At 44.4% G+C, this 27,974-nt stretch overlaps 1 protein-coding gene across 12 annotated transcripts in view; it reads left to right on the top strand.

Moving 5' to 3' along the window:
• Positions 1–20,267: 20,267 nt before the first annotated feature.
• The window catches only part of TRERF1 (transcriptional regulating factor 1), a 212,400-nt gene continuing 204,693 nt past the window's right edge, over positions 20,268–27,974 (top strand). For 6 of the 12 annotated variants that reach the window (XM_086706860.1, XM_086706867.1, XM_086706866.1 and 3 more), the window contains exons 1-2: positions 21,096–21,272; positions 21,695–21,776. The gene's annotated coding sequence lies outside the window, so the exon portion shown is untranslated. Of the gene's footprint in view, positions 20,459–20,726; positions 20,840–20,933; positions 21,065–21,095; positions 21,273–21,377; positions 21,428–21,694; positions 21,777–27,974 lie in introns of those variants that run through there. The other 6 variants (XM_086706862.1, XM_086706857.1, XM_086706859.1 and 3 more) reach the window with 5 other exon arrangements.

Below are 27,974 nucleotides of genomic sequence, written 5' to 3'. Positions count from 1 at the left end.
CTCATGGACCTTGAGATCATGACCTGGGCTGAAGTTGGACGCTTAACAGACTCAGCCACTCAGGCTCCCCTCTTTTAGCAGAGTTTTAAAATTACTGTCAAGCAGAGGTGAATATACAGTGAAAAATACTTCGGTGTTATTTAGTTGAATAATTTCTCCTCCTTTTATAAGATTTGTCACTACTGTTAAGCACAGGTATGTATACAGTTGACCCTTAAACAACACGGGTTTAAATCTGAGAGTCCATATAATACGTGCATGTTTTTACAGTACAGTAAGTGTATTTTCTCTTCCTTAGGATTTTCTTAACATTTTATTTTCCCTAGCTTACTTTATTACAAGGTTACAGTAGACAATACATGTAACATACAAAATACGGGTTAATTGACAATTTACGTCATCAATAACACCTCCTGTCCAGAATAGGCTATTAGTAGGTACGTTTTGGGGGAGTCGAAAGTTACACCTGGATTTTCAGCCAACCCCTGTATTGTTCAAGGCCAGCTGCACTGTGAAGCTGATGAAGTTAAGGCTTCTGGACCCTCACAGAGCTCTTTCCAAAGTCCTGTATCTAATTTTTTATTAGGCACCCAAAGAACTGTAGGGCTACAGTTGCCATGTTTAAACTTAGAACACCATTCTCACCTTGGATAAGCCTTGTGGACTTAGCAAAGTAGCTGAGGAGCTGCGAATAATATTTCAGATTTCCTCACCTTCTATTCAAGGATTGAGAAAGCAATGTAATAGAGGAGAGGTCCACCCAGGGGCCCTCTGTGACCAAACCTTGGGGACGTTCAGTTCCAGTACCCCCAGAGACGGAGTCTTGGAAGGTTGGTGGAAATGGGATATTTTACTACATTTGGGCCACGTTTCACACATGCTGAGTAAGAGAACCTTGCTGTTCTCTGCCTACCGGATGCACCGGTCCCTCAGCACGCAGCACAGTACCTCCTTCCTGCAATTGCTTTCCTAGATGTACCCAGCCCGGTGTGAAATCTTCCTCCCTCCAACCGGGCACTGAAGACATTTCTCTTTCTTGGGCCGCCTGGGTGGCTCAGTGGGTTAAGCGTCTGCTTTCGGTTCAGGTCATGATTTCATGGTTTCTGAGTTCGAGCCCCCATGTAGGTCTCTCCCCTCTCAGTGCCGAGCCCTCTTCGGATCTTCTGTCCACTTCTCTCTCTCCTCCTCTTTCTCTCCCCTTCTCCCCCCTCACTTATGGGCTCTGTCTTTCTCAAAAATAAAGAAACATTTGGAAAAAAAAAAGACATGTATCATTCTCAGAGCTGTGAGAGATTTAGACTCTAACTCCTATAACCATGTGATTTGGATAAGTGATCATCTTTCTGAGCCTAGAGTTCCCCAATAGTAATCCATTTGCCACACTAATCATGTGTTAATTTTATCATTAAGATGTTTTCTGATGGTCATAGTATTTCCTTACTGATCTCTGAGTTAGCATGAAGCTTAACTCAGACAATATATGTAAACATCTTTAGTAAACTATGAAATGCTGTACAAATATAAGGTACCAGTGGAGGTGATATTCCAAATATTTAATGACCTGTAGGCATTGCCGTTGGCTAACCAGAACACTCTTCAACCACAGCCCTGGAACAGAGGTGGGTAGGCTAGGTAAAAGACAGGTTTGGGGTTTCCTGAAGGAGAAGCTGTGGTAACGTGGGCCTAGTGGAAAGGGGCTCAGCTATCAAAATATATTTTAGGGGTGCCTGGATGGTTCAGTAGGTTAAGGGTGGGAATCTTGATTTCAGCTTAGGTCATGATCACATGGTCGTGAGATGGGGCCCTCTATGGGGCTCTGTGCTGACAGCTCGGGGCCTGCTTGAGATTCTCTCTCTCTCCCTCTCTCTGTGCCTCTTCCTCACTCCTTCTCCCTCTCTCTCTCAAAATAAATAAACATTAAAAGACATCTAAATATTTTAACCAGTATTTTAACTTGCATATCAGTACAATAATTATTGCTTAAAAAAAAGCAATACTCTTACTAATTTGCTAAAAAGCAAGAGTTCAACATGAACCTTTGTGTACATATGTAGTGTATGTGTGGTTGTTTTTCTTTTTTTAAGTATGCCCAATCCTCTCTTATATTCTACTGGTTTATAAGGATATTACAGAATTCAGTTAAGCCTGAAAAGCATACTAATCAATCCTAATTTTTGAGGCCTCCTGTTTTTTAGTCTTAGAAATGTCCCAGATATAATCCAACATCAATTAGCATACAAAGAACGAGGAAAATCTCAACTAATAAGGGGAAAAAACAATCAACAGACACCAACTCTAGGGAGATATAGATGTAACGATGAGACAAAGACTTTTCTTAATGTTTATTTTTGAGAGAGAGAGAGCAGGAGAGGGGCAGAGAGAGAAGGAGACAGAGAATCTCAAGCAGGCTCCGCTCTGTTAGCACAGAGTCTGATGTGGAGCTCAGACTCGTGAAGCTTGAGACTATGACCTGAGCCAAGATCAAGTGTGGGACGTTTAATGAGGAGCACCTGGGTGGCTTAGTCGGTTAAGCATCCAACTTTGGCTCAGGTCATGATCTCATGGTTCATGGGTTCGAGCCCCACATCCGGCTCTATGCTGACAGCTCAGAGCCTGGAGCCTGCTTTGGATCCTCTGTTTCCCTGTTTCCCTCTCTCTCTGCCCCTCCCCTGCTTGCATTCTGTCTCTGTCTCTAAGATAAATTAAAAAAAAAAAAAAAAAAAAAAAGAGTCAGATGCTTAATCTATCAATCCACCCAGGTGCTCCAAGGCTTTTAAACAACTATTAAAACAGTGCTCAAAAAAGCACAGATGAACATTCTTGAAACAAATGGTACAAAGAACATCTCAGCAAAGATATAAAGAAGAAATGAATGGAAACATTTTTAATGAAAAATATAATAACTAAAATAAAAATTTATCAGATGACCTCAATAGAAGAATAGAGATGACAGAGGAAAGAGTCTACAAACTTAAAGATAAATCAATAAAATGATTCAATCTTAACAACAGAGAGAAAAAAAGAAAAAAATGAACAGACCCTCAGGGATTCATGAAGGAATATCTGAAGTTCTAATATATATTTCATCAGATGATTCACATAACCAAAAAGAAATAAGGAAGTGGAAACAGAAGAACAAAAATCAGAAAACAAACAGTAAAAATGGTAAATATACGTCCAAATATATAAAAAGTTAGAAAAAGTAGGCTTTAAAGCAAGAAAAATTAACAAGTATAAAGAGGGACATTACATAATAATAAATGGGTCAAATTGTCAAGAAGACATAATAATCCTAAGTGTATATGTATCAAACCACTGAGCTTCAAGACACATGAAGCAAAAATACAAACAAATGTACAATTGTAACTGGAGATTTCACTACTCCTCTCTCATGTATGTATGTATGTATTTATTTATTTATTAAAAAAATTTTTTTAAACGTTTATTCATTTTTGAGAGTGAGAGAGACAGAGCATGAGCAGGGGAGGAACAGAGAGAGAGGGAGACACAGAATCCACAGCAGGCTCCAGGCTCCGAGCAGTCAGCACAGGGCCTGACGCGGGGTTCGAACTCACGGACCGCGAGATCATGACCTGAGCCGAAGTTGGACGCTCAACCGACTGAGCCACCCTACTAGGGGCGACAGGCACCCCTACTCCTCTCTCATTAATAAATGATACAGCTAGACAGAAAATCAGCAGGGATATAGAGGAGTTGAGTTACACTATCAAACAACTGGATCTAATAGACATTTATAAAGTATTCCACCTGATAACAGCAGAATACACATTCTTTGTAAGTACTTCATCAAGACAGACCGCATCCTGGGTCATAAAACAAAATTCAACAAGTTTGGAAGAATTTAAATCATATAAAGTATGTTCTCTTTATAGAACCATAATGAAATTGAACTAGAAATCAACAACAGAAAGATAACCAGTAAATCTCCACACTCTTGGAAATTAACGTACACCTAAGTATACCTACGGATTGAAGAGAAAGTCCCAAAAGATATTTTAAAGTATCTTTGACTGAACAAAAAGGAAAACACAGCACATAAAAATTTGTGGGATGAGGTTAAAGCAGTGCCTAAAGGGGCATGTATAATGTTTATAAATGCTTATAATGTTTATAAATTTAAAAAGCTTGTATTAGAAAAGAAAAAAGGTCTCAGATCAACAGAATGAACTTCCATCTTAAGAAAGTAAGAAGAGTGCAATAAACACAATGTAAGCAGAAGGAAGGAAATCATAAAGATGATTTTGAAAACAGACATTGACAATGTCTGTCCAATGACATTGAAAACCGAAAACAACAGAAAAATCAGTGAAATCAAAGGCTGGGTCTATGAAGAGATGAATTAAATTAATAAGCTCTAGCCATACTGACAATTTAAAAAAAAGACACAAATTGATAATATCAGTAATGGAAGAGGGAATATTACTATAGCCTCACAGATAGTAAAAAGAAATATCATGAACGGCTCTACCTACATAAATTCGGTAACTTAGATGAAATGGACCATTTCCTTAAAAGCCACAAACTTCTGGGGTGCCTGGCTGGCTCAGTCAGTAGAGCATGTGACTCTTGATCTTGGGGTTGTGGGTTCAAGTTTCCTGTTGTTGTGTAGGGATTACTTAAAAATAAAATCTTTTTTAGGGTGCCTGGGTGGCTCAGTTGGTTGAGTCATGATCTCATGATTCATGAGACAGAGCCCCATGTTGGGCTCTGTGCTGACAGTGTAGAGCCTGCTTGGGATTCTCTCTCTCCCTCTCTCTCTCTCTCTCAAAATAAATAAACATTAAAAAATGAAATTTTTTCATTTCAAAAAATTTTTGACATTAGGTTTTAATTTTTTTTTATTTTTGAGAGACAGAAAGAGACAGAGTGTGAGCAAGTGAGGGGCAGAGAGAGAGGGAGACACAAGATCCAAAGCAGGCTCCAGGCTCTGAGTCTGACGCGGAGCTCAAACCCACAAACTGTGAGCTCATGACCTGAGCCAAAGTCAGATGCTTAACCAACTGAGCCACCCAGGCACCCCTAAAATCTTTTTTAAAAGAAAGGGTTGTGGGTCAAAGCTCCATGCTAGGTGTAGAGATTATAATAAAATCTGTTTTGTTTTTTTTTATAAAGCCACAGACTTCCAAAACTCACCTAAGAAGAAATGGGTAACATATATATTAAAGAAATTGAATCCATAAGTTAAAATCTTAAAACAAACAAATGGGGCACTTGGGTGGCTCAGTCAGTTAAGTGACCAACTCTATTTCGGCTCAGGTCATGATCTCAGGGTTTGTGGGATCTCAGGGTTTGTGGGATCAAGCCCCATGTTGGGCTCTGGGCTGAGAGTATGGAGTCTGCTTAGGATTCTCTCTCTTCCTCTCTCTCTGCCCCTCCCCTGCTCATACTCTGTCACTCTCTCTCTCAAAATAAATAAACTTTAAACAAACAAAAAACCCCTTCAGGCCCAGATGTTTTCACTGGTGAATTCTATCCAACTTTGAAAGTGCAAATAACACCAATTTTATGCAATCTCTTCCAGAAAATGGGAAAGTAGGGAACACTTCTTAACTTATTTTATGATGCTAGAATTGCCTTGATACCAAAACTAGACCAAGACAGTGCAAGAAAACTATAGACCAATATCCCTCATGAAAAGTACACAAAAATCCTCATGAAAATAGTAGATAATCAAATCCAGTAATATATACAAAGAGTAATACTGCATGACCAGGCAGGGTTTATCCTGGGAATGCAAGGCTGGTTCCAAATTTAAAAATCAATCAATGTAATTCACTATATTAAAAAGAGAAAAATTGACAAAAGCATATCAAATAATGCAGAAAAAGTATTTGAAAACATCCAGCATCTATTCATGATAAAAACTCTCAGCAATCTAGAAATAAAAGGGAATTTTAACTTGATAAAGGAAATCTACAGAATATCTGTAGCTAACATCGTGCCTAATGGTGAAAGACTGAATGCTTTCCTTTAAGATCTGGAACAAAGCAAGGACGTCCTCTCTCATTATTCCTATTCGATATAGTACTGAAAGTCCTAGTCAGTAAAATAAGACAGAGGAAGAAAATAAAATGAATGTTAATTAGAAAGAAAGGATATGTGCCTATATGCAAGTGACATGATGTCCTGTAGAGAATCCCAAGGAATCTACAAAAATATGTCCTGATAAACAAATTAAGCACAACCACAGGATATGAAGTCAACTCACACACACAAAAAAGGATATTTCTATGTATTACAATGAACAATCTGGAAATCAAAATTTTAAAAATATATATCATTTAAAAATTTTTAAAAATTTTTTAACGTTTATTTTTATGTGTGTGAGAGAGAGAGACAGAGCACGAGCGGGGGAGGGACAGAGAAAGAGGGAGACACAGAATCCCAAGCAGGCTCCAAGCTCTGAGCTGCCAGCACAAAGCCTCATGCGGGGCTTGAACTCATGAACCATGAGATTATGACCTGAGCTGAAGTCGGACGCTTAACCAATTGAGCCACCTAGGCACTCCTCATTTAAAATTTTTAAAAAAGAAATACTTAGGTATAAATCTAACAAAACTTATACAGGATCTGTATGCTGACAATTATAAACGCTGAGGAAAGAAACGAAAGGACATAATAAATGGAGACATGCTGTGTTCATGGGTTAGAATACTTGATTTAGTTAAACATCATTTTCTCCAGGTAAACCTATAGATGTAATGTAATTCCAATAAATATTCCAATAGGATTTCTTCAGATACAGACAAGCTGATTCTAAAATTTGTTTGGAAAGGCAAAGGGGCTGGAATAGCCAAAACAAATTTTTTTATTGAAGTATAATTGACATGTAATATCGTATTATTTTCAGGTGCACGTCATGGTGATTCGATATTTTTATACATTATGAAATGATCCCCATGATAAATCTAGTGACCAACTGTCAAAAAGTTATTACAATTTATTTTTTAAATTTTTTAAATGTTTTATTTAATTTTGAGAGACAGAGAGAGAGAGAGAGCATGAGTTGGGGAGGGACAGAGAGAGAGGGAGACACAGAATCTGAAGCAGGCTCCAGGCTCTGAGCTGTCAGCACAGAGCCTGACACGGGGCTCGAACTCATGAATTGTCATATCATGACCTGAGCTGAGGTCGAACACCCAACCAAGCTGAAGTCAAACCCCCAACCGAGCCATCCAGTTGCCCCAGTTATTACAATATTATTGACTATATTTCCTATGCTGTACATTAGCCAAAACAATTTTGAAAAAAATGATAAAGTGGGAAGAATTAGTGTACCTGATTTTAGGACTTACTGTAAAGCAACAGTAATTAAGACAGTGTGGTGTCAGTGGAGGGATGAAGGCCTAGATCAATGGGACAGAATAGGATGTCCAGCAATTGACAAATGTGGATTGTTGACAAAGGTACAAAAGCAATTCAATGGACAAGGGAGAGTCTTCAATATATGGTATTGGGACAACTGAACACCCATATGCAAAAGTATCCCACAAAAAAGCCCTAAGAAATCTCGACCTCAAGAGCTTGTCTGGCTCAGTTGGTAGAACATACGACTCTTGATCTCAGGGTTGCAAGTTTGAGCCATGTGTTGGGCATGGAGCCCACTTAAAATTTAAAAAAATCGACTTCAATCTCATACTTGATATAGAAATTAACTAAAAAATGGGGCACCTGGATGACTCAGTCAGTTAAGTGTCTGACTTCAGCTCAGGTCATGATCTTATGGTTTGTGGGTTCAAGCCCCGCGTTGGGCTCTGTGCTGACAGCTTGGAGCCTAGACCCTGCTTGGGATTCTGTGTCTCCCTCTCTCTCTCTGCCCCTCTCCCACTGGTGCTTTCTCTCTCTCTCTCTCAAAAATAAACATTAAAAATAAAAGAAATTAACTCAAAAAATGGATCATAGATGTAAAAGCGAAAACTATAAAACTTTTAGAAGAAAATATAGTGGAAATGTTCTTGACTTGAAATTAGGGGCAGCTTTCTTAGATGTGACACCAAAACCCCTAAAAGAAAAATTGTTAAATTGGACTTTATTAAAATGAAAATCTTTTGCTTTGCTAAAGAAACTAGAAGAATGAAAAGGTATAGACAGGGGGAAAATATTTTCAAATCACATATCCAACAAAACTCTCAAAATTCAATGGTAGGAAAACAGAAAACCCAACTAAAAAAAAAAAAAAAGCTCGAGGAAACCATCTTGTTAGAGTTGAGTTCTTATGATCCTTAAAGTAAGGTACCTACCGTAATAGGAAACAATGACAATGCCTTTTGTTTGTTTCCAATGTCTATTTAAAATATGGTCCTTCCAGGGGGCGCCTGGGTGGCTCAGTTGTTAAGGGTCTGACTTCTGCCCAGATCATGATTCACGGTTAGTGGGGTTCGAGGCCTGCGTGGGGCTCTGTGCTGACAGCTCAGAGCCTGGAGCCTGCTTCAGGTTCTGTGTCTCCCTCTCTCTCTGCCCCTCCCCTGTTTGTGCTTTGTCTGCCCCTCTCTCAAAAATAAATAAACATTAAATTAAAAAAAAAAAAAAGTGCTTCCATTCCAGGGCACCTGGGTGGCTCAGTCAGTTGAGCCACCGAGTTCTGTGCAAGTAATGATCTCACACAGCTCGTGAGTTTGAGCCCCGCGGCTGTCAGCGCAGAACCTGCTTTGGATCTTCTGTTCCCTTCTCTCTTTACCCCTTCCCAGCTTGTACTCTCTCTCTCAGAAATAAATATATCTGAAAAAAAAGTATAGTGCTTCCTGGATAATTTATATCACTATAAGTGGGAGCAAAACTAATTTTACAATTTAAGTCTGCTTAATAGTATGGGATAAGTATAAGCCAAGCATTTTATTTGCTTAAGATTATTCAACGGATCAGCTCTTCCAGAAAGCTCTCCTTGAGCCTTACATCTGATTTTGGTTTTCCTCCCCGGTGCTTTGACAGGTTCCTGTGCATATATATCTTTATCACAGTGCCTTCCTTACCTTACAGTATCAACCTGTCTCTTAATGGTAGCTTTCACTTTATCCCTAAATCCTAGCACAGTAACTGACACAACATATAGTAACCACTTGGTGTGTTTGTTGAACAAGACTTGCAAAGAAGAAATAAAAATTATTAATAAAGTAATTAAATGACAACAAAAACAACAGATCTGATAATATTACGATGTTTTGGGAATGCCCCTTGACACTTAGTAAATACTCAACAAGTGTTAGTTCATTCATTCAATAGATATTCGTTAGATATCTACTATGTGTGAAGCACTGTTACAGGGGATAAGATACTGCAAGTTACAAGCACCTTAAGTTATAGCTGTTAGAGTGATGAACAGCACAGACCACAATGCCTGCTCTCATGGAACTTACATATTTTTGAGGGTTTTTTTTGTTTGTTTGTTTTAGAGAGAGAGAGAGAGAGCATGAGTCAGGGAGAGGCAGAGAGAGAGAGACAGAGAGAGGGAGAATTTCAAGCAGGCTCCGTGTTGATATAGCACAGAGCCCAACGCAGGGTTTGAACTCAGGAACTGTGTAATCATGACCTGAGCAAAAATCAAGAGTTGGACGCTTAACCAACTGAGCCACCCAGGCACCCCTGGAATTTACATTTTATTTTTTTATTTTTTATTTTTTTTAATTTTTTTTTCAACATTTATCTATTTTTGGGACAGAGAGAGACAGAGCATGAACGGGGGAGGGGCAGAGAGAGAGAGGGAGACACAGAATCGGAAACAGGCTCCAGGCTCTGAGCCATCAGCCCAGAGCCCGACGCGGGGCTCGAACTCGCGGACCGCGAGATCGTGACCTGGCTGAAGTCGGACGCTTAACCGACTGCGCCACCCAGGCGCCCCTGGAATTTACATTTTAATAGAGGAGACAGACAGTAAGTAAAATAAATAGGTAAAATATGTAGTTTGTTAGATGTTTAAAAAGGCAAGAGGCAAAAGCCTTAAACATGTAGCCACTTTACCAAAGTGAATTTGTATGAGGAAAATAAACACATGAAAACATGGTCAACATCATTAGCCATTAAGAAAAAGCTAATTAAAACATGATAAGATACTATTTAAAACTTTTTTTTTTTTATTTTAGAGAGGGACTACGTGGTGAGTGGGGGAGAGGGACAGAGGGAGAGAGAGAGAAAGAGAGAGAGGGAGGGTCTCAAGCAGGCTCCATGCTCAGTGCAGAATCGAACATGGGGCTTGTGACCTGAGATCAACCCTGGGATCATGACCTGAGCCAAAATCAAGAGTCAGACACTCAACCAACTGAGCCACCCAGGTGCCCCTAAACCATGATGAGATACTATCATATACCTATTAAGAATGGGAAAAAACAGTAACTACAGCTAAAACTCTCATTCATTGCTGGTGGGAATATATTTGGTACTTAGGAAAACAATTTACCTGTTTCTTATAAAGTTAAACACATAGTTACCATATGGTCCAATGATCCCTCTCCTAAATATTTACCTTAGACAAATGAATCTTATGTTTACCCAAAAACCTGCACAGCAATGTTTATATCAGCTTTATTCCAGACCATTGCCAAACACAGGAGACAACCCAAAGGTCCTTCAATGGGTGTATTAACTGTGTACATTCATACTCCTCAGCATTAAAATACTATATAGTGATATTTACTTTTGCTAGTATAATATGAATACTATTTAGCAATAAAAAGGAGCTATTATATGCAGCAGCATGAATGAGTCTCAAAGACATTATGTGGCATGAAAGAAGTCAGCCTCAAAAGATTATGTACTATGTGATTCCATTTATATGACATTTGGGAAAAAGGCAAAGTAAAGGAATGATAGAGAACAGATCAGTGATTGCCAGGGGTTAGGGATTGGGGGGGGAGAATGTGACTCACGGAATAGCATGGGGTGGGGGGGGGTTTGGGGTGGATAACGGAACTGTCTGTACCCTGATCTCTCTCTTTCTCTCTCTCTCTCTGTCTGTCTGTCTGTCTGTCTGTCTCTCTCTCTCTCTCACACACACACACACACACACACACACACGTCAATTTTGCTATCTGGGTTTTTTTTTAATGTTTTATTTTATTATTTTTGAGAGAGACAGAGACAGAATGCGAGTGGGTTAGGGGCAGAGAGAGAGGGAGACACAAAATCGGAAGCAGGCTGCAGGCTCTGAGCCGTCAGCACAGAACCCGATGCAGGGCTCGAACTCACAGAGCTGTGAGATCACGACCTGAGCCAAAGTCAGATGCTCAACGGACTGAGACACCCAGGTGCCCCAAGCTATCTGTTAATTTAAAAAAGAAAAGAAAGCCTACATTTAGGGGCCTCGTGGTGTTTTTTAAAAATGTCTCACAAGCACGTATTATTACTTTTTTAAACTAATAACTTAAACACATTATAAGAACTCAAGTCAATTTCTAAATACAGGATCTCCCAAATAGAGATTTTGTTTGGACCATATTTTATTTTGTAGACAAGAATGGACTTCGCTGCTCTAAGTATGATTTCAAGCGATTGTAAATGAGTGCTTCTAAAGGGATTTCCAGCAGTGAGTTCCCTTAAAAAGATTTAGTGTAAGCAGTTTGGCAACTCCTCAAAGAGTTAAACATAGAATTCCCATACGACCCACCGATCCCACTTTTAACGTGTGTACCCTAAAGAATTGAAAACAGGTATTCAAAGAAGTACACGCACCCTCATGTTCATAGCAGCACTATTCACAATTGCCAAAAGGTGGAAACAACCTAAATGTCCACCAACTGATGAATGCATAAACAAAATGTTGTATATCCATGCAATGGAATTGTATCCAGCTATAAAAAAGGAATAGAGGACTGACATATACTACCATACGGATGAGGCTCAAAAACATTATGCTAAGTGAAAGAACCAGACAGATAAAGGTCACATAGCGTATGATTCCATTTACGTGAAAAATGCACAGTAGATAAATCTAGAGACAGAAGGCAGATTAGTGGGTGCCAGGGGCTGGGGGAGGGGAGACTAGGGACTGACTACTTACTGGTTACTGTGGGTCTCCTTGGGGTGATAAAAATGTTCTGGAACTAGACAGAGGTGATGGTGATCCAATATTGTGAATGTATTAAATGCCATTGAATCGTACACTTCAAGATGATTGATTTTATATTCTGTGACTTTTGCCTCAAATTTGGAAAAAGATGAAGCGTGTCCCTGTAATCTTACTCGCATTTGTAGCAGAATCTTGGTTTTTCATGGAAATTATAATGGAGAAATTAAGTTTAGTCCATTTCTGAATAGGATTCAAATTAATCCGTGATATGTACTTTTTTTGAAAGTGACCCAGATACTCTAAAATGTTCAGAGGAATTAAGTATTTGCAAGAGATACAAATCAACATAATGCACTCCCTTTGCCCTTTGTAGGAGTTTTTCGATTTTACTCATATGTAAAAGGTATCTACGAATACTTAATTATACCAAGATCCTTTTTTGGATTATAGTCTCTTCGGTTGCCCTAGTGGCCCTAGCAACTTGCGAGATGCTTTGCCTGCAAAGGACCTTTTTGTTGTGATGTTGACCTAAGGGCGGAGGAAAAAAGAGTTAAGGGAGTGAGGCGCAGCGGCAAAATTTGAATTTTGGCCTCCAGTGCTTCTCAAAAATTTGAAATCTCAGGTTTGATGATGGTTAATGATGTTTCCTTTAACCATCCAAGCCTCTTTTCTCAAAAATTCTTAAATATCTTGTTTTTCTTTTGAGAGCTTGTAAAAACCTGTGCATAATGCATACCAAATGACCATCCTTTAAAAATTTAAATTCCTTCACTGAAGTTCATTGTTTGTGATATTTCCCTTTTGTTGACTCTTAACCCTGATCTTGTAGATTTCAGGTAAAAGTCCTGAGCTGGATATTCTCTGCCCTTTCCAGACTAGCTTACTTTTTTTCCCAGTGTTCCTCGTGCCCTGGCAGGCCAACATTCACTGATTTTGTCAATGGGCTCCCAGAACCTCTGGTTTCCCGTAGGGTTCAACCAAAGGGAGGCACACGCAAGAGATCAGAGGGGAGGAGCAGAGGGAAGTCGGGGTGTCTATTCACCTGCCTCCTTCTCTGCAGGTTATGGGTTGACTATGGCTGTTCTTCTACCAAAGGTCTTCACTTCTATTGTGTGATCTTCTCCTACAGCTACAGCCACAGCCACAACTTCACTAACAGCTCTTTCTCCATGCCAGATAGTTCTCTTTTTTGCCCTTTCTGTCTTAAGGATGGTTAAAGGCTCCACACGCTTTTAATCCTCTGGTACAATACCTTCCCTTGCTGGTTTCCCTTAACCCTGCACACAGGACTGGCTACATAATTTGTGAGGCCCAGCGCAACAATGAAAACGTAGGACCCTTTGTTTAAAAATTACTAAGAATTTCAGGGGCTCCTGGATGGCTCAGTCAGTTGAGCGTCCAACTTCTGCTCAGGTCACGATCTCGCAGTTTGTTGAGTTTGAGCCCCTGTGTTTCTTGCTCTCCCTCTTAAAATTGTGGTTCCTATACGGGTTCTGGAAAAGTAGCTGTTATCTATACTTACATTTAAATTGCCCCGTGGTGCAATGTAAAACTTTTTAATAGATTTGCATCCCCCTAGGAAATTCAGTTAATCTCTCTCTCCCTTCCTTGCCCTCAACAGCTAACAAAGCCACCCATTTGGGAAGTATCCTGGGCCGCCACAGCCCTTGAGCACCACCCATGTACTCACACCAGAGCTGAAATGTGTGACTCCTCAGCATGACTTCTGGGCAGGGGCGGGGATTTTTAGCAGTGGTTTCCAGAGTTAGTCCCTCTTTGTTTTTTGTATTGTATTCAGAATCTACTAAATATACTAGCTTTTTTTTTTTTTTTTTTTTTTTTCCCTTCTCTTGGAACTAGGACTTAAACTGAGGACCTTCTCATAGCCTGGAACGTATTTTCTCTCTCTGGCCAGAAAGTTGCCTGAGATAGCAATCTCTTAGCATTACTACACAAACACCAGTTAGCCTCCTGTCTTGAGTAAGGTTTGCTCTGTCAACACTATCCGTAACAGACTTGGGGGTTGAAGTGACTTATGCTCTCTTATTGGTTTTCAGATGGGAGCCCCATAAGCCCTTCTGTGCCATGATTTTTTGCTTTCACTGCTTGGGTTGTTACAGATTTAAGGAGGATAAAGAAATGAGCCTGAGTAACAGCCTACAACCATATTGTTTCATTGCTTTAACTTCATTGCCTTCACCACTGAGCCTCCTTCAACAACTGCATTAGTTACAACCTTACATCCTTCACTCATCCCTAGAGCACACATGGTCCCTTGACTTGGTCATGTTGCCTCCAGAGACTTCACCCTGCAGCCTTGGATAGAGCAGGAAGCATAGTGGTATATGCTTCTCCCCTATTTATCCATACCTCGTTTTTCCAGCTTTTAAGAAGTTTTCCTCACCAGCTACCTTTAATATAAAGGAACATATTATCCAGAAGGGTTCCCTTCTTCAAAGAGTTACCACATATATTGTCTCATCTTTTCTCTGAAATGCAAATTTTCTCTCAAAGAAGACAAACTTTTATTTCAAAACGGGGCACATGTAAACATAATTCCAGCTGTTTGAAATCCGGAGCACGCACACATCCACACACACACACACACACACAAAAGACTCCTAGAACAATAAACAAATGTTCGCTGGGCCTAAAACATTTTATTTGGTTATGAGTTGGATACATTTCCATTTCTATTGAGCTCTGATCTGTTCTTGAGATAGGCAACTAAGCAGTGTGGCCTCAGATATGATCCTTTTCTTGTGGAAGCCAATAGCATTCCCTAGACTTTCAGTCTGGACAGTGGAAGGGGCAGGAGAGGTCTTGCACCAAAACTGCAAAGGAGAGAACTTAGATCCACAGTTCCGCGCAGGGTAACAGAACTGGTGAGTAGGGAGTTGAGGATTTTGCCTAGTGCATCTGATTCCTAATCCATTCAATTTTGAAGTGGCTCTGTGCAGATGTGTATTTTAGGGGAAAATCTACCCCCAATTTAAATTTGCCTGTTCCTCTGTTACCCATTCCTCTGCCCATTTACCTTCCCGTACATTGTCTTCTGTATGGTTGAATGGGTCCTGAACAATTACTTGTTCACCTCACCCTCTGCAGTGTTCATTCCATTCCCATCATCCTACCCCCCCTGCCAGCTTACCTCCCAAAGGCAGGTAAGACCGGCCCCGAATGTCTCACAGTACTAAAATTGCCATTTTGCATGTACTATACTCCAAGCCGGTACTATATTTCCATAGCTTAGAAAATTTTATAATTATTAACAATTCATAGTAATTGACTATGTCTGATAATCTTAAATTTTTAATGTTTTAGAAGACAATGATTTCACTTTTAAATTTATTTCAAATCGATTTGAAGTATTTCTTTTTTTTTTTTAATTTTTTTTTTAATGTTTTATTTATTTTTGAGACAGAGAGAGACAGAGCATGAACAGGGGAGGGTCAGAGAGAGGGAGACACAGAATCTGAAGCAGGCTCCAGGCTCTGAGCTGTCAGCACAGAGCCCGACACGGGGCTCGAACTCACGGACTGTGAGATCATGACCTGAGCCGAAGTTGGACTCTTAACCGACTGAGCCACCCAGGTGCCCCGATTTGAAGTATTTCAAGCATTCAACAGAAGTAGGGGAAACAGTATAATAAAGAGCTTCAACAATTATCCATATTTCACTAATTTTGTTTTATTTATCCTCTCTTTTTGGGGTGAGGGGAAACCCCAAAATAAGTCCTCAACTTACACTCACCCCAAATCCTTCATTATGCATCTCTAATAGATAAGAACTAAAGGAGAAACATAACCACATTGCCATTATCACATCTATAATATCTATTTCACATATCTATAATACCTACATATATCATATCACCTTGATAATCTCTTAACATTTATATCAAGTCCACATTTTAATTCCCCGTCTCAACAATGTCTTTTTAACTACTGGTTTATTCACATCAGAGCCACACAAGATCTAAACACTGCATTTGGTTTACTAGGCATTTTAAAAGCCATTACCTACATGCATTTGATCTTCACATTAAACCAATGAAACACGTTTGTTTCTGGTTCACAGATGGGTGAACTGGGGCTCAGAGAGGTTAAGAAACCTCCTCGAGGGGCGCCTGGGTGGCTCAGTCGGTTGAGCGTCTGACTTCGGCTCAGGTCATGATCTCGCAGTCCGTGAGTTCGAGCCCCGCGTCGGGCTCTGGGCTGATGGCTCAGAGCCTGGAGCCTGTTTCAGATTCTGTGTCTCCCTCTCTCTCTGACCCTCCCCCGTTCATGCTCTGTCTCTCTCTGTCTCAAAAATAAACAAACATCAAAAAAAAAAAAAAAAAAAGAAACCTCCTCGAGGTCTCATTGCTGATAGAGCCAGACCCCAAATTTGAATTAAGGGCTGACAAAGTCCAAAAAAGAGTCCATTCCACTCCTTCCCTTTCAGGCTACCAGAACTTTCCCTGTGCTGCAGAGAGGCAAGAGGCCTAGTGGTTAGGAGACAGGGTTTGGGCTAGGCTGGCCTGGCTTCGAATTGGAGCAGGTTATGTAATCTGAACCTCCATTTCTGTCTGCATTTGTAAAGTAAGGATAATGACGGTTTGGGGCTGATTAAATAGGCTTGTGCATGTCTAGTACTTAGCACAGCACTTGGCACACAGAAAGCCCTCAGTAAACCTCGGTGATTATTATTAGTGTACAGGAGGAGAAAGAACCACAGAGTGTTTGTTTTTTGTTGGTAGCTCAGGAAAGGTAGTTCATCACTATTAACACAAATTGTTTAGGATTGAAGTTGAAGTGGGGGGTTAGCGTAGGATGGGAGTGGGGCAGCCATTCTGCCTGGATTGGAGAAGGGAGCCCTGGACAGAAAGACTTAAATAGGCATCCAAAGAGTTCTCTGAAGGCCTCAGCTGGAAAACAGTTAAACATGTCTTCTGAAGGCTAACCCTAGCTACCTCCACAGAGGGAAAAACAGTGGGTGTCAGACAGGGTGGGAGGGAGACTTCTCAATGTTTATTTGAATTTGGAACCACGTGAATGCATTAAAAAACAATCTCTTATTATAGGGGTAAACACGGAGAATGGTAAGACTAGGATCTGATGAGAATAAGAATGCGCTCACATTTTTTTTGCGGCCCTAGGAGGCCTTAGGTCATACAAGGCGGGCTTTGCACCAGGATTAGGACTATTTCAGCCTGACTCTGATTTCAAAGATCCAAGGTGATATTTTATTTATTTATTTATTTTTTATTTAAAAAAAAAAATTTTTTTTTTTTCAACGTTTATTTATTTTTGGGACAGAGAGAGACAGAGCATGAACGGGGGAGGGGCAGAGAGAGAGGGAGACACAGAATCGGAAACAGGCTCCAGGCTCTGAGCCATCAGCCCAGAGCCCGACGCGGGGCTCGAACTCCCGGACCGCGAGATCGTGACCTGGCTGAAGTCGGACGCTTAACCGACTGCGCCACCCAGGCGCCCCCCAAGGTGATATTTTAATTTTCGTTATCCTCCCTCAGATACTCACTCTAAGAGTCCAGGACCACAGTTTACAGATTTGGGGTTATCCACCCTGTGGATTGTCTTCAAGCATATGCATTGTGGGTTGAGCCTATTGGCTAAATAACGTCTTTGCATGTGTCATCCGTGCATCTAGCAGTGTTTTCGAGTTCCTTGAGCCATAGATTATTTTTGATGGTTAAATAAGTGAAGATTCTGGGAACCTGATTTTCTAGACTCCTTGGGAAGAGGCACATAATCCCACCCATAATCAAGAACTTGTCTAGCCATTGTTCTAAGGCCTTTACATATATTAACTCATTTAAAACTCACAGCACTACACTGTAGACACCATTATCCCAATGCTACAGGCAAAGAAACGGAATCAAATGAAGTTAAGTAACTTGTTCAAGGTCAGAGCCTGCTGGACTAACCATGAGGCAATACTACCTCTCTGTTGGTAATGGCCAAAGCATGCAGGGGTCTTTGAAGGTGACTCAAGCATGGCTGGTTGTGTAGCAGAAATTCTTTGGGTCCCAAATTCCAAACCCTTCCTTTTCTGCATCTTCTGGTTTAGGAGCAGGAAAGGCCAGAGTGTGAATTTCTGACCCTGGGCAATTAATTTACTTACTCTCTCTTAGCTTCAGGTTTGTCTGTGGGGGCGGGGGCGGAGGTGGGAAGGACAGGGGAGTTTTAGTTGGAAAGACCTCTCCTTGCATTACATGTACGGGTGTGTGCTGGGGTTGGGGTGTCGAGGTGCGCTGCTTTTTCCAGGTCTCTTAAGGTTAACAGGTAATGTTTGGAGGTTCTGTCCCAGCTAACTCCGTCCAAGATGTCAGGCCCCCAGGCAGTGATGGCGCTCAAGCTTAGCTATTCTTCCTCCACTAGGAAAAGGGCTGTCACTGGGGCCAGCTCCGGCTGCAGCTGGGCTGGAGGGAGAGGGAGGGGTGTCCTAGGGAGCGTCTTTCTCCCTTGAGGGTGTTAGAGATGACACTGTGTGCTCAACAAGGCTTCTTGGAGGTAGTGACAGTGCAGTGGAGTCCTAAAGGTCTAGCAGGAGTTAGTAATAAGCGATGGAGGGGTAAGGGTTAGAAATCGCCCCCCCTCCCCCGCCCCAGGCAGAACAAAGAAGCACCACCCGGCTTACAGTACAGAGGAGGGGCTGGGAGAGTGGAGAGGTCCGTAGAGGCGAAATCACGCAGGGGCTTCAGAGCTTGCCTTTATTCTAAGAGCAATTGGGAAGGTTTTGAAGGAGTGTAGATAGGAGTTTTAGAGACTCCTCTGGCCGCTAGAGAATGGGTGGGAGGGGAGAAGCAGGCTATCACAGAAAGCAGTCGGGTTGGTTGTAAGAGACCGAGGACCGAAGTAAGGGCGGGGGGTGGGGTGGGGAGCAGCGACCGAGCATCTGAAGCCTTTCTCCGTCCCCGCGACACTGCGCTGTCCGTCAGCTTTCTTTGCTTCTATGGAAGGACCCCATAAAGGAGGGCTGGGCACCGGCCCAAAGCTTATCAAGTGAAATAGCCCAGAGCCCCCTCTTCTTGCGGGGGTTCTCTGGTCCAGGAGCCTCAGAACTGGTAGGGTTAGGCGGGAGAGCTTACCATTGCTAAAGAACCGTTACCCCTGAAAATACACACAAACCTCGGCCGCTTTTGGCAGCAGCCTCCTCCGCCCATGACCTCATGCTTTAAGCTCCCATATAGCCTTCCCCCGCCCTGTCCCCACCCAGCGCCCGAGTTGGGGGTGGGGGGGTGGGGGACAGTGGTGAAGGTCCGGGTAGCGGGAACACCTTACTTATGCTGCGCGAGATTTTAAGGGGAAGGGACGCAACAATTTCCCCACACTGAAAAAAAGCATGGTTTAACTTTCCCTTGAGCAAAAACTACTCTCTTGTGTTGTGGGCCCTTCAAGAGACAGATGTCTCAGACCCGACTCGAGGTGGTCTGTTTAGCCGGCCACCTTTGGTTCACGTTCCCTCGGACCGGGAGAGAAACCTGGAAACGCTGGGGTCCCGCGCCGGACCGACGGGCGGCCGAGCCTTTGCGGGACCCGGGGGCCGTCCCGCTCTCGCCCCCCCTGGCGCCGCCGAGGTTTGAACCCTAGGCTCGCCTTTCAGCCCGCGCCCTGCCCCCTGCTCGCAGCTGCTCTCGGTTTGGGTGCAGCGGTTTCCCCCGCAGAGGAGGAGGAGGAGACAGCGCGAGGAGCGACTCCCGGCTCGGGTTTCCGCACCAATGCCGAGCAGCCCCGGGCGGCCCCCGGCGGCCGTCCCTCCTCCCCGGCACCACGTTCCACAGTCATGGCGCGCGAGGAGGGGCGAGCGCGCGCCGCCGCGGCACCCGCGCCCCCTCCCCTCCCCTCTCGGCCCCGGCTCCTCTCCTAGGCAACCTCCCTCCCCGGCCTGCAGCGCCGCGGAGATGGAGACCCCTCCCCAGAGAGCTGCGTTTCCAGCGCCGTCTGCAGCACCCCCTCCCCGCCCCCATCGGGGCGGAGGGATGGAGCCGCGCGCTTCGCGAACCTCCAGCCCCTTCCCGGGAGCCCCAGCCCCTCTCCCAGCCCCGCCGAGCCTGGGTGTAGTGGGGGTCGGCACGGGCCCTCTCCCCGCACTCCACCTAAACCTTAGCATCTTTGCAACCCCTTAAAAAATTAAGTGAACCCTCCCCCCACCCCCACCCCCGTCGTTAAATTGCAAAGCGCGTTACAATAACCGGGACGGCTACGCAGGAAGCAATCCTGCACTGGTCCGGGTCTAAGGCGGCAGCTTCCCGGCCACGCCGCCTTCTCCCGGGCCTCGATTTTCCGGTCACGCCGGAGAGTCCGCCACACCCCGGGGCTGACAGGTCCCGCGCGGGGCCGCAACTCTGTCCGCGTCCCCCGCCCCATCCTCGCCCAGAGTCTCGCCAGCCTACAAAAGGTGCAACCTCACGCAAATGCAGAGCACACAAATAAGGTCGGCTGCGCATCGCCGGGGAGGTTGCGAACAATGCGCCAGGCTGCCCGCGCCCGCCGAAGCGCGGCGCCCGGAGGGACAGGGGGCGCGGGTGGGGGCCGCGGCGGAGGACCCGCCGGCCGCGGCGCTGGACACCTTACTTCCTGCTTCCCCGCCCGCGGCCAGACCCAGCTCTGCGGAGGGATATCTCTCCCCTCCTCTGTCCCTCTCTCCCTTCCCCCGCCCTCCCCCTTTTTGCTTCTGCTCCCCCCCCCACCCCGCCTTTCTCCTTTTGCAAGAAAATAATTTGACAGTCGATTTGCTGACAGGGGAGGAATTTGCATCCTGGATTAAAAAAAAAAAAAAAAAAGGCCGAGAGGAGCTTGGGAACGGTTGCTAGGGGTGGGTAATGGGTGAAAAAAGGGGGGCGCCGGGGAGCGGATAAGGAAGGTTAAGGGAGGGGGCGAGGGTGGGGAGCAATGCAAAAGGTAAGGCCAGGTTACCGCGGCTCGGCCCCGAGTGGGCTGCGGCCGGGGGAGGGGCGAGAGATACATATGTATTTCTGTCTCCCTAGCACACCCCCTTCCCTCTAAGCGATGGCTGAGAGGCGGTGCATGCAGATGGGGAGTAAGTTTCCTGAAGGGGAGGGTGGATGCACGCGCGCGGCCCCGCGCTGCAAATTTCCACCGGGGAGGGAGAGTGGCTGGATGCGGAGAGTTTGGAGTTGCTTGCCGCGGAGGGCTGGACGGGGAGCAGGGCCGGGAAAGGGGGCTGGCGGGCGCTATATCTGGGAGTAAGTTTCCAGGATCAGGAGAGCCTGCACGCTTGCACGCTAGTAAGTTTCTGGTTGGGGAGGGCGCGTGGGGAGGAGGAGAGGGAGGGGTGCATGTATATAGAAGGGGGGAGGGGGGAGCAGATTTCCTGCGGGGAGGCTGAATGCATATGGAGAGTAGATTTCCTGAAGGGAGGGTGGAGGCGTAGACGGACCGAGTAAGTTTCTTGCTGGGGTGGTGGCGGAGGTGGTGGGTTGGTGCTTTGGAAACCCGGAGCTTCCTCCCCGGGGTGAGGGAGCATGCTGTTGGGGGTGGGGTGGGGGCGGCGCAGGGCCCTGTTCCCTGCTGGGGAAGGGGCTTGCATCTGGGGAGTATGTTTCCTGGCGGAGCGATATTTGTTTACAGGCTGAGGGCAGTACTGTAAGTGAGTAGCGCTTCGAGAAGGCGGCTCTGACATAAATTAATATTGAAATTACTCCATCAGCTCTGCTCGCCCCCCATCTCATCCCCCAAGCGGAGTCTGGTCTTGTCGGATTGCCCATGCACTTGTTGCAGAAACAGCCAAGGTAGGCAAGAAGCTTATTAAGTTTCATTAAAAAAAATTAGTTGGGGGATGCTCCGTGAGAAGACGGGGGAGGGGAGGGAAAAGTCTCCCCCCCCCCCCCTTCTTTACTTTCAGTATGTTAGCAGGGCCTTCTTTCTGCTTCCTTCTTCGCTCTTCCCTCTGCGGGCTGTCCAGCATCCCAGCCAAGGGGGAGGGCTGAGGTGGGCGTTATAATTGGCAGCCCCCGCTTAAAGGGTGGTGGTGGTGGGGCTCGCAGTTGGAGGTTGTGATGTTATAAAGCCTTCATTCTTCCAGCCAAGAAACCGCAGGACCCTAGGGATGTGCCTTTGGGGGTTTTTGACATGATGCATATATGTATGTATATGCGCTTGTAGGCTCTTTGGGGGCTGGGTACTCCCCCAAGTTACAGTGGCCACCAGGACGAAAGAAATGTGTAAAGGGGTAGACTTGCCCCTTCACTCCCTAACTTCAGTTTGGGAGACTGGGAAGTTACTCCTGGTGGGCTGAAGAAATAGATATTTAAGAACAACACAAAACCACGTATTCACTGGCGGAGGCCAAGAGCACCTGGCGGGCAGCGTCCAGCATTGGGCTGGATGGAGCATGTGCGCCTGCCATCCTTAGGTTAAAGAAAATGACTTCTGGTTCCTCCGTGTGCCTTGGACTCTGTTAGAGCCAGCTTGTGGAAACTCTTCCCCAGACTAGACACGGCTTTGGCAAGTGAAGTGTTGAAGCGGGTTTGCTAACAGCCTGGCCTGGGCTGTCTTGTGAAGTACATGGATGGAGGTGATGCTTAGGAATGATGGATCCAGGGATGGCCGAAGAGTTTTTTCAAAAATGCCTCCCAAAAGCCGGCTGGGTTCACTTTTTAGCAGGCCATGGAGGAGAGCTTTGAGAAAGGAGTTTTAAGTTGTCTCGGTTGGTACCGACCTTCTGCATCATTTACCGTTTCAAGAAAGCAATCTGGTGATGGAAAATGTGGTTTTTTGATGCCCACTGTAAGACTAACAGGCACTACTCTGCGCTTAACCAGTTAACCATCAGTCTTGGCTTCTCCTTGCTTCTCTTTTCCTGATTTTCAGCCTGCTGGTTTCTGCAGAGAAGTTGTAGGTTTTGGCTGTCAGGTACCTTGATTATGCTGGGAATTTTCACTTCGCCAGGATAATTTTAGCACCAGGGATTCAAACCCAGGCATGTTTAGTAGGGTCAGGGAGAAAATGCTAGGTGTGTGGTTGACTAAAGTTGGTTAAGCTTTGTGCGGTTCTGTAGACAGGCTCAATTGTAGCAGGGGAAAAAGTGAGTTTAAAAAAAAAAAAATTCCTCTCCGTGTTACTGGTGTCCTGGACAGTGCTTTTCTTCTTTCCTTCTCGTCATCCGATTTCCAGATTGAGAATTTGATTTTTGGCAGCTTGAGAGCTGAGTTCGTTGGGAATTAGATATTATTGCCACTTACCAAATATTCCTAACTGGGCATTAGTTGAACAAATTTGCTGTTAGTTTTCTCTGCTGAAAATCTTAGCCGGAATGGTGTATATGCTGGAAGGGTAAACAAAATCTTTATGTGTATTTATCCCAGGGTAGTAGAATTATTTACATGCCTACCCTTGAAGCCTAGAGCACTCATTCAGGTTTCCCTCCCCCCCCCAACGTTTATGAGATTTATTTTATTGTCTTGCTTTGGCCATTAATCAAGTCTCAGTAGCTTTTTTTCCTCTCTTTTGCTGAGAATGTTCTCCTGGTAATAAAGGTTTGAAGGCCCATGAATCATAATTCATTCTTTTTAAAATATTGTGGTGATTGTCACGATTTGATTTATAGGAATTGATACTGGGAGTGACACGCCTCTTTGGGCCCCGCCCTTTTAGGCATGTCCATTTTCGCCAAAGGATTGTTTAGAAGCCAGCTTGACATCAAAAAAAACAAAACAAAACAAAAAAAAAACCACCCAACATTTCCCTTCTGCTTTATGGGCATTGAGAATATTAATTTTGCAGGTTCCATAGTGAACATGGGTCTTTTCACAGCTTGGTAAGCAGGCTTCCACATAGCAGGCATGTGTTAATATCACATAGCATTTATGTGAGCTTGCTGTGAAAACAGTTGTTCTATGAACTGTGTGGAAAGTATTCAGTTTTGCCTCCTTTAACTCGCTTGGGCCTGTGGTTTTTATTGAGGTAAGAGCTTTCATTGTAAAAGAGGGGGCTGCTGCTTATATAATAAAATGTGTGGCCACAGAAACAAAGCTTATTTAGAAGATTCTTTTTCTCCTCCTTTGATAGTTGGTCAGAATGACCAAAAGCATTGATTTTTTTTTGGGAAGTATAAGGGTTTTCCTTCAAGTTGATTAATCAGAAAGTGTTAAAATTGTCTTGCATTCGGTAGTTGGCCCAGTTTACAATATTTGTAAAGTGACGAAGAACTTTTCAGGTGGGGGGGGGATGTCACTATAAAGAAAAGTGGGGAGGGTATCAGTTTCTAGCCATTTCTGGGTTTCGGACTTTTTGTCTTAAAAATGCAGATTCTGTCCATGAGTTTCTTCCATCTCTGAAATTTCTGTGACTTGGATCTTGTGGAGAGAGGTCTCAAGAGGTCTCGACAGGCTCTTCCTGGGCCAACGGCCAAATTGCTTCACGGACTAGGACGAGTTGATTAACTTCTGTTTTTGTCTTCTCATGGAGAGAGTGGATTTGTACCTTGGCATTCCAAAAAGGACTCTTGAGTAGCCTGGTAATTTTGACCACCAAACACAAGGAAATACTTTCACGAAAGTCTGCCACTATCTTCAGAAAAAAAAAAAGTGCACAGTTGTTTCCCAGTTATATGTGCTAATAGAGCGTGGGGCACATAATCCCAGGCACCCAAAATAATTTCAGTTAATCTTGGAAGTTTCCCCTCCAGCCAGCTGGTTTACCTGTCTAATTATGCTTGGTCAAGTCCAAGGTTAATTGAACTGTTATTCCCAGGCCACAGGAGGAGGTAGGCTTGGGGAAGAGTGGGACACCAGGAAGCTGAGTGTGGCTTTATCCACTTTCTGTGGAGAATTCACATGTGGGTAATTGGGATTTGGTCATATGTTTGTGATAGAGTTCATGATGATGATATTGTAATACTGTCATTTCTAGGATGTTCTGTATTTCACCATGGACATTTTTTTGGGGGGGAAAGCTCTTGATGTTTTTATTGACTTTGAACATTGACATGAAAAGTGAGGATCCAGACACGTGCCTCAGACCCCAGGCAGTACAAATGGATGCTGGTTGTTCTCTAAAAGCCGTTGAATTCAGCTCATTTTATTTATGACCTCATAAAACTGAGTGATTTAGGGAGAAGGGAGGATTAGAATCAGCTGGGATCTTGTGGATTAATAATATTTCTGAATTTGCATGTTGGAGGGGAACCAGAGAAATAAAGGGGAAAGTAAAACATAGTTGATTTTTTTTGTGGGGAGAGGACGACAAGAGTAGCTGACAAGAGTGGTTATTGGCGTAATTGTCAATGAAGATGCTGTGGCATTTTAAGGAATAGTACGGTCCTGGTAACAGAAGTGTGATCCCCGTGGCTCTCTTAATAAATCTTTTCATCTGGGTTAAAGAAAATGCATAACAAAAAGACCTTGTGATATTTTTTTTTAAAGAATTTCTAAGTACTTATGGTATCTGCTTGTAAGGTCGTCTGATTAATCTGGGTTTGCTGAGGAAAAGGATGCTTTTTGTTTTTTCCTCCTCGAAGACAACAAGCTGGGGATGGGTGGGTATGGCCAGCTATTGGGCTCTTGGTGCAGCGACACTAAAAAAAAATTTTTTTTTTTGATGGAGAGGAAGGGGAAAAAGAACCTGTGGGCCTAAATGGCAGTGATAACTCTGGGCTTCTAGAAGATAACAATTATTTATTTTCATGCCGTAACCAGATCTAGTTTAGTACATTCAGCAGCTACTTACTGAGCACGTCCTATGTGCTAGGCACTGGCTTAAGGTTCTGGGAATAGGTTGATAATTAAAACAGACGTCATCAACTCCCTCTTCCCTTCCCCCACCCCCACCCGTAGCTTACAGCCCAGAGGGGGTGGCAGACGTGTACAGAAATATATATTGCAAAATGTGATAAGTGCTTTGATGAAATCCCAGGGAACAGTGACCTGGACTTACTCAGCTAAAGTAGCCTAGAACAGGCACTCCTAGGTTTGTCAGAGAGCACCAGGCGGTGGGGAGCCTATGTGGAAGGATTTTGGTTTTGGAGGGGGGAGGGGAACTAAAAAGAGGCACAGGCAGACAAGGGGGATGGAGAGAAGGCAGCGTGAGGCGAATGTGCGGGACTCTGGAGGCCTTGAGAAGGTTGGGTTTCATTTGAAGTGTAGTGGGAAACCACTGAAAGTTTCCAGTGGGAAGTGACACCCTCAAGTCTTGATAAAGGGGCTTGCGGTGGTGGGGGGGCAGGTGTGGGGTCGGAGAGCTGGCCAGGTGAGGAGGAGGAGGAGGTGACAGGGAGTGGAGGGAGCAGGTGGGTGGAGATACACTTTGTAGGTAGAATGGGCAGGATGGGCAGGGTTGCTGGTGGGTTTGATGGTGGCTGGGGAGGAGGAATCCAGGATGGCTCTGGGGGGTTCTGGCTTGAGCGTTTGGGTAGATGGGTGGTGCTGTTTGCCCAGATGGGGAAGATTGGGAGCGGGAGGGGAATGGAATCAAGCTATTTCCGTTTGGGCCCTGCTAAGTTTGAAATGCCTGTTAAACTCAAGGTGGAGATGACAGGCCGGCAGTCTGACAGTGGTGTCCAGCACCAAAGGAGTGGCCAGGTGAGAGATAAAAATGTGGAAGCCATCAGCCAGGGGGTGGTATTTAATTCCAGGGGACTGGGTGAGATGTCCTAAGAAACCTAGAGAGAGAGAGAAGGAAAGGCTGTGTGTGTGTGTGTGTGTGTGTGTGTGTGTGTGTGTGTGTGTGTGTGTGTGTATGTGTGTTTGTTGGGGAAGGGGTGGTGGTTGAATGTTTCATGAGGTTAATAAGGCCAGAAAAGTCACCCCTGGATTTGGCAAAATGGAAGCCACCGGGGACTTTTCAAAGAACAGCCTCAGTGGAATGCAGGGGATGGGGGGTGGGGAGCAAGATTGGAGGGGGTGGGCAGGGCACTAGGAGGTAAGGAACTGGTCAGCACGTGTAGACAATTTTTTGGCAAAGGTTGATGGTGAAAGGGGGGCAGAGAAATGGAGTGGGGGCTGGAAGGACATGTGCATAACGGGAAGCGGTTTTTCAGGTGCCGGTGTTACAAATTTTGAGCTAATGGGAGAGATCCTGGAGAGGGGGGTGATTGATGAGAGCAATGGGTGAGGTCAGGACAGCTGATGAGAGCCCTTGAGAAGGTTTCAGGAAGATTTGGCCTTTCCCTGGGGGGAGGAGGGTGGGGGGGAGGGCCTTCCATCCTGACCACAGGGATAAGACAGGTGCAGATGAGCAGGAGGTGAGGGAGCTGTACTCCGTCATGGGGTGCTCTGGGCTGAGGCTGCGCCCTCCTTGGGAGGGGGTCTGGACTCAGGACTTGACACCAGCCAGAGACTTTGAAGGGTTAAGACTGCATCAGAAAATTGTACTGCATATTTCTCAACATTTGACTGCATTACTGAGCAGTACAGAGGCAAGCGCGGATTCTTTCGCTTGGGGAAGAGTCTTCAGTGAAAGTAATTTGGGCCTCACGTAAGATTTATTTGAAAACTATCATTGGAAAAAGACATCTGTGATTTTCAGCCCTGTTCAAAAGTTGGTGGGCACTGTCTCATATGTTTTGAGCAAGAAGCTCCAAGAAAGAAAAAAAAAAAAAAAAAAAAAAAGAGGCCTCTCCTTCAGGCTGCCTTTCACAAAAATATGCCACAGACTGCCAGCCCGGGTGGTCCCCAACCGTGGTGTCTGCATGGGAGGTGGGTGGGCAAGGAGGGACTCAGAAGACCTGGGTTGGGGTCTTCTGGTTCAGCACCGTCCTATGGCTCTGGACAAGGCGGCCTCTGGGGCTGTCTCAGCATCTGTAAAAAGAGGGTGACCCCATGTGCCACCTCTCCTCTCAGGAGTTGCAAGGATGCAGCCAGATAATGTATGGAAAGTGCTAAGTAAACTGTAAGAGGCCTCCTCCGTAGGAAGACAGCAGCGAGGTGAATTGATCTTCGGTCAGATCTCCTTTTCAGATAAAAAAAAAATGACGACTGGGAGGGGCAGAG

This window comes from Puma concolor, chromosome B2, assembly GCF_028749965.1.
Source record: "Puma concolor isolate L17-30 chromosome B2, mPumCon1.1.hap2, whole genome shotgun sequence".
NCBI lineage: Eukaryota > Metazoa > Chordata > Mammalia > Carnivora > Felidae > Puma > Puma concolor.
This window is presented reverse-complemented; position numbering and strand designations above follow the sequence as displayed.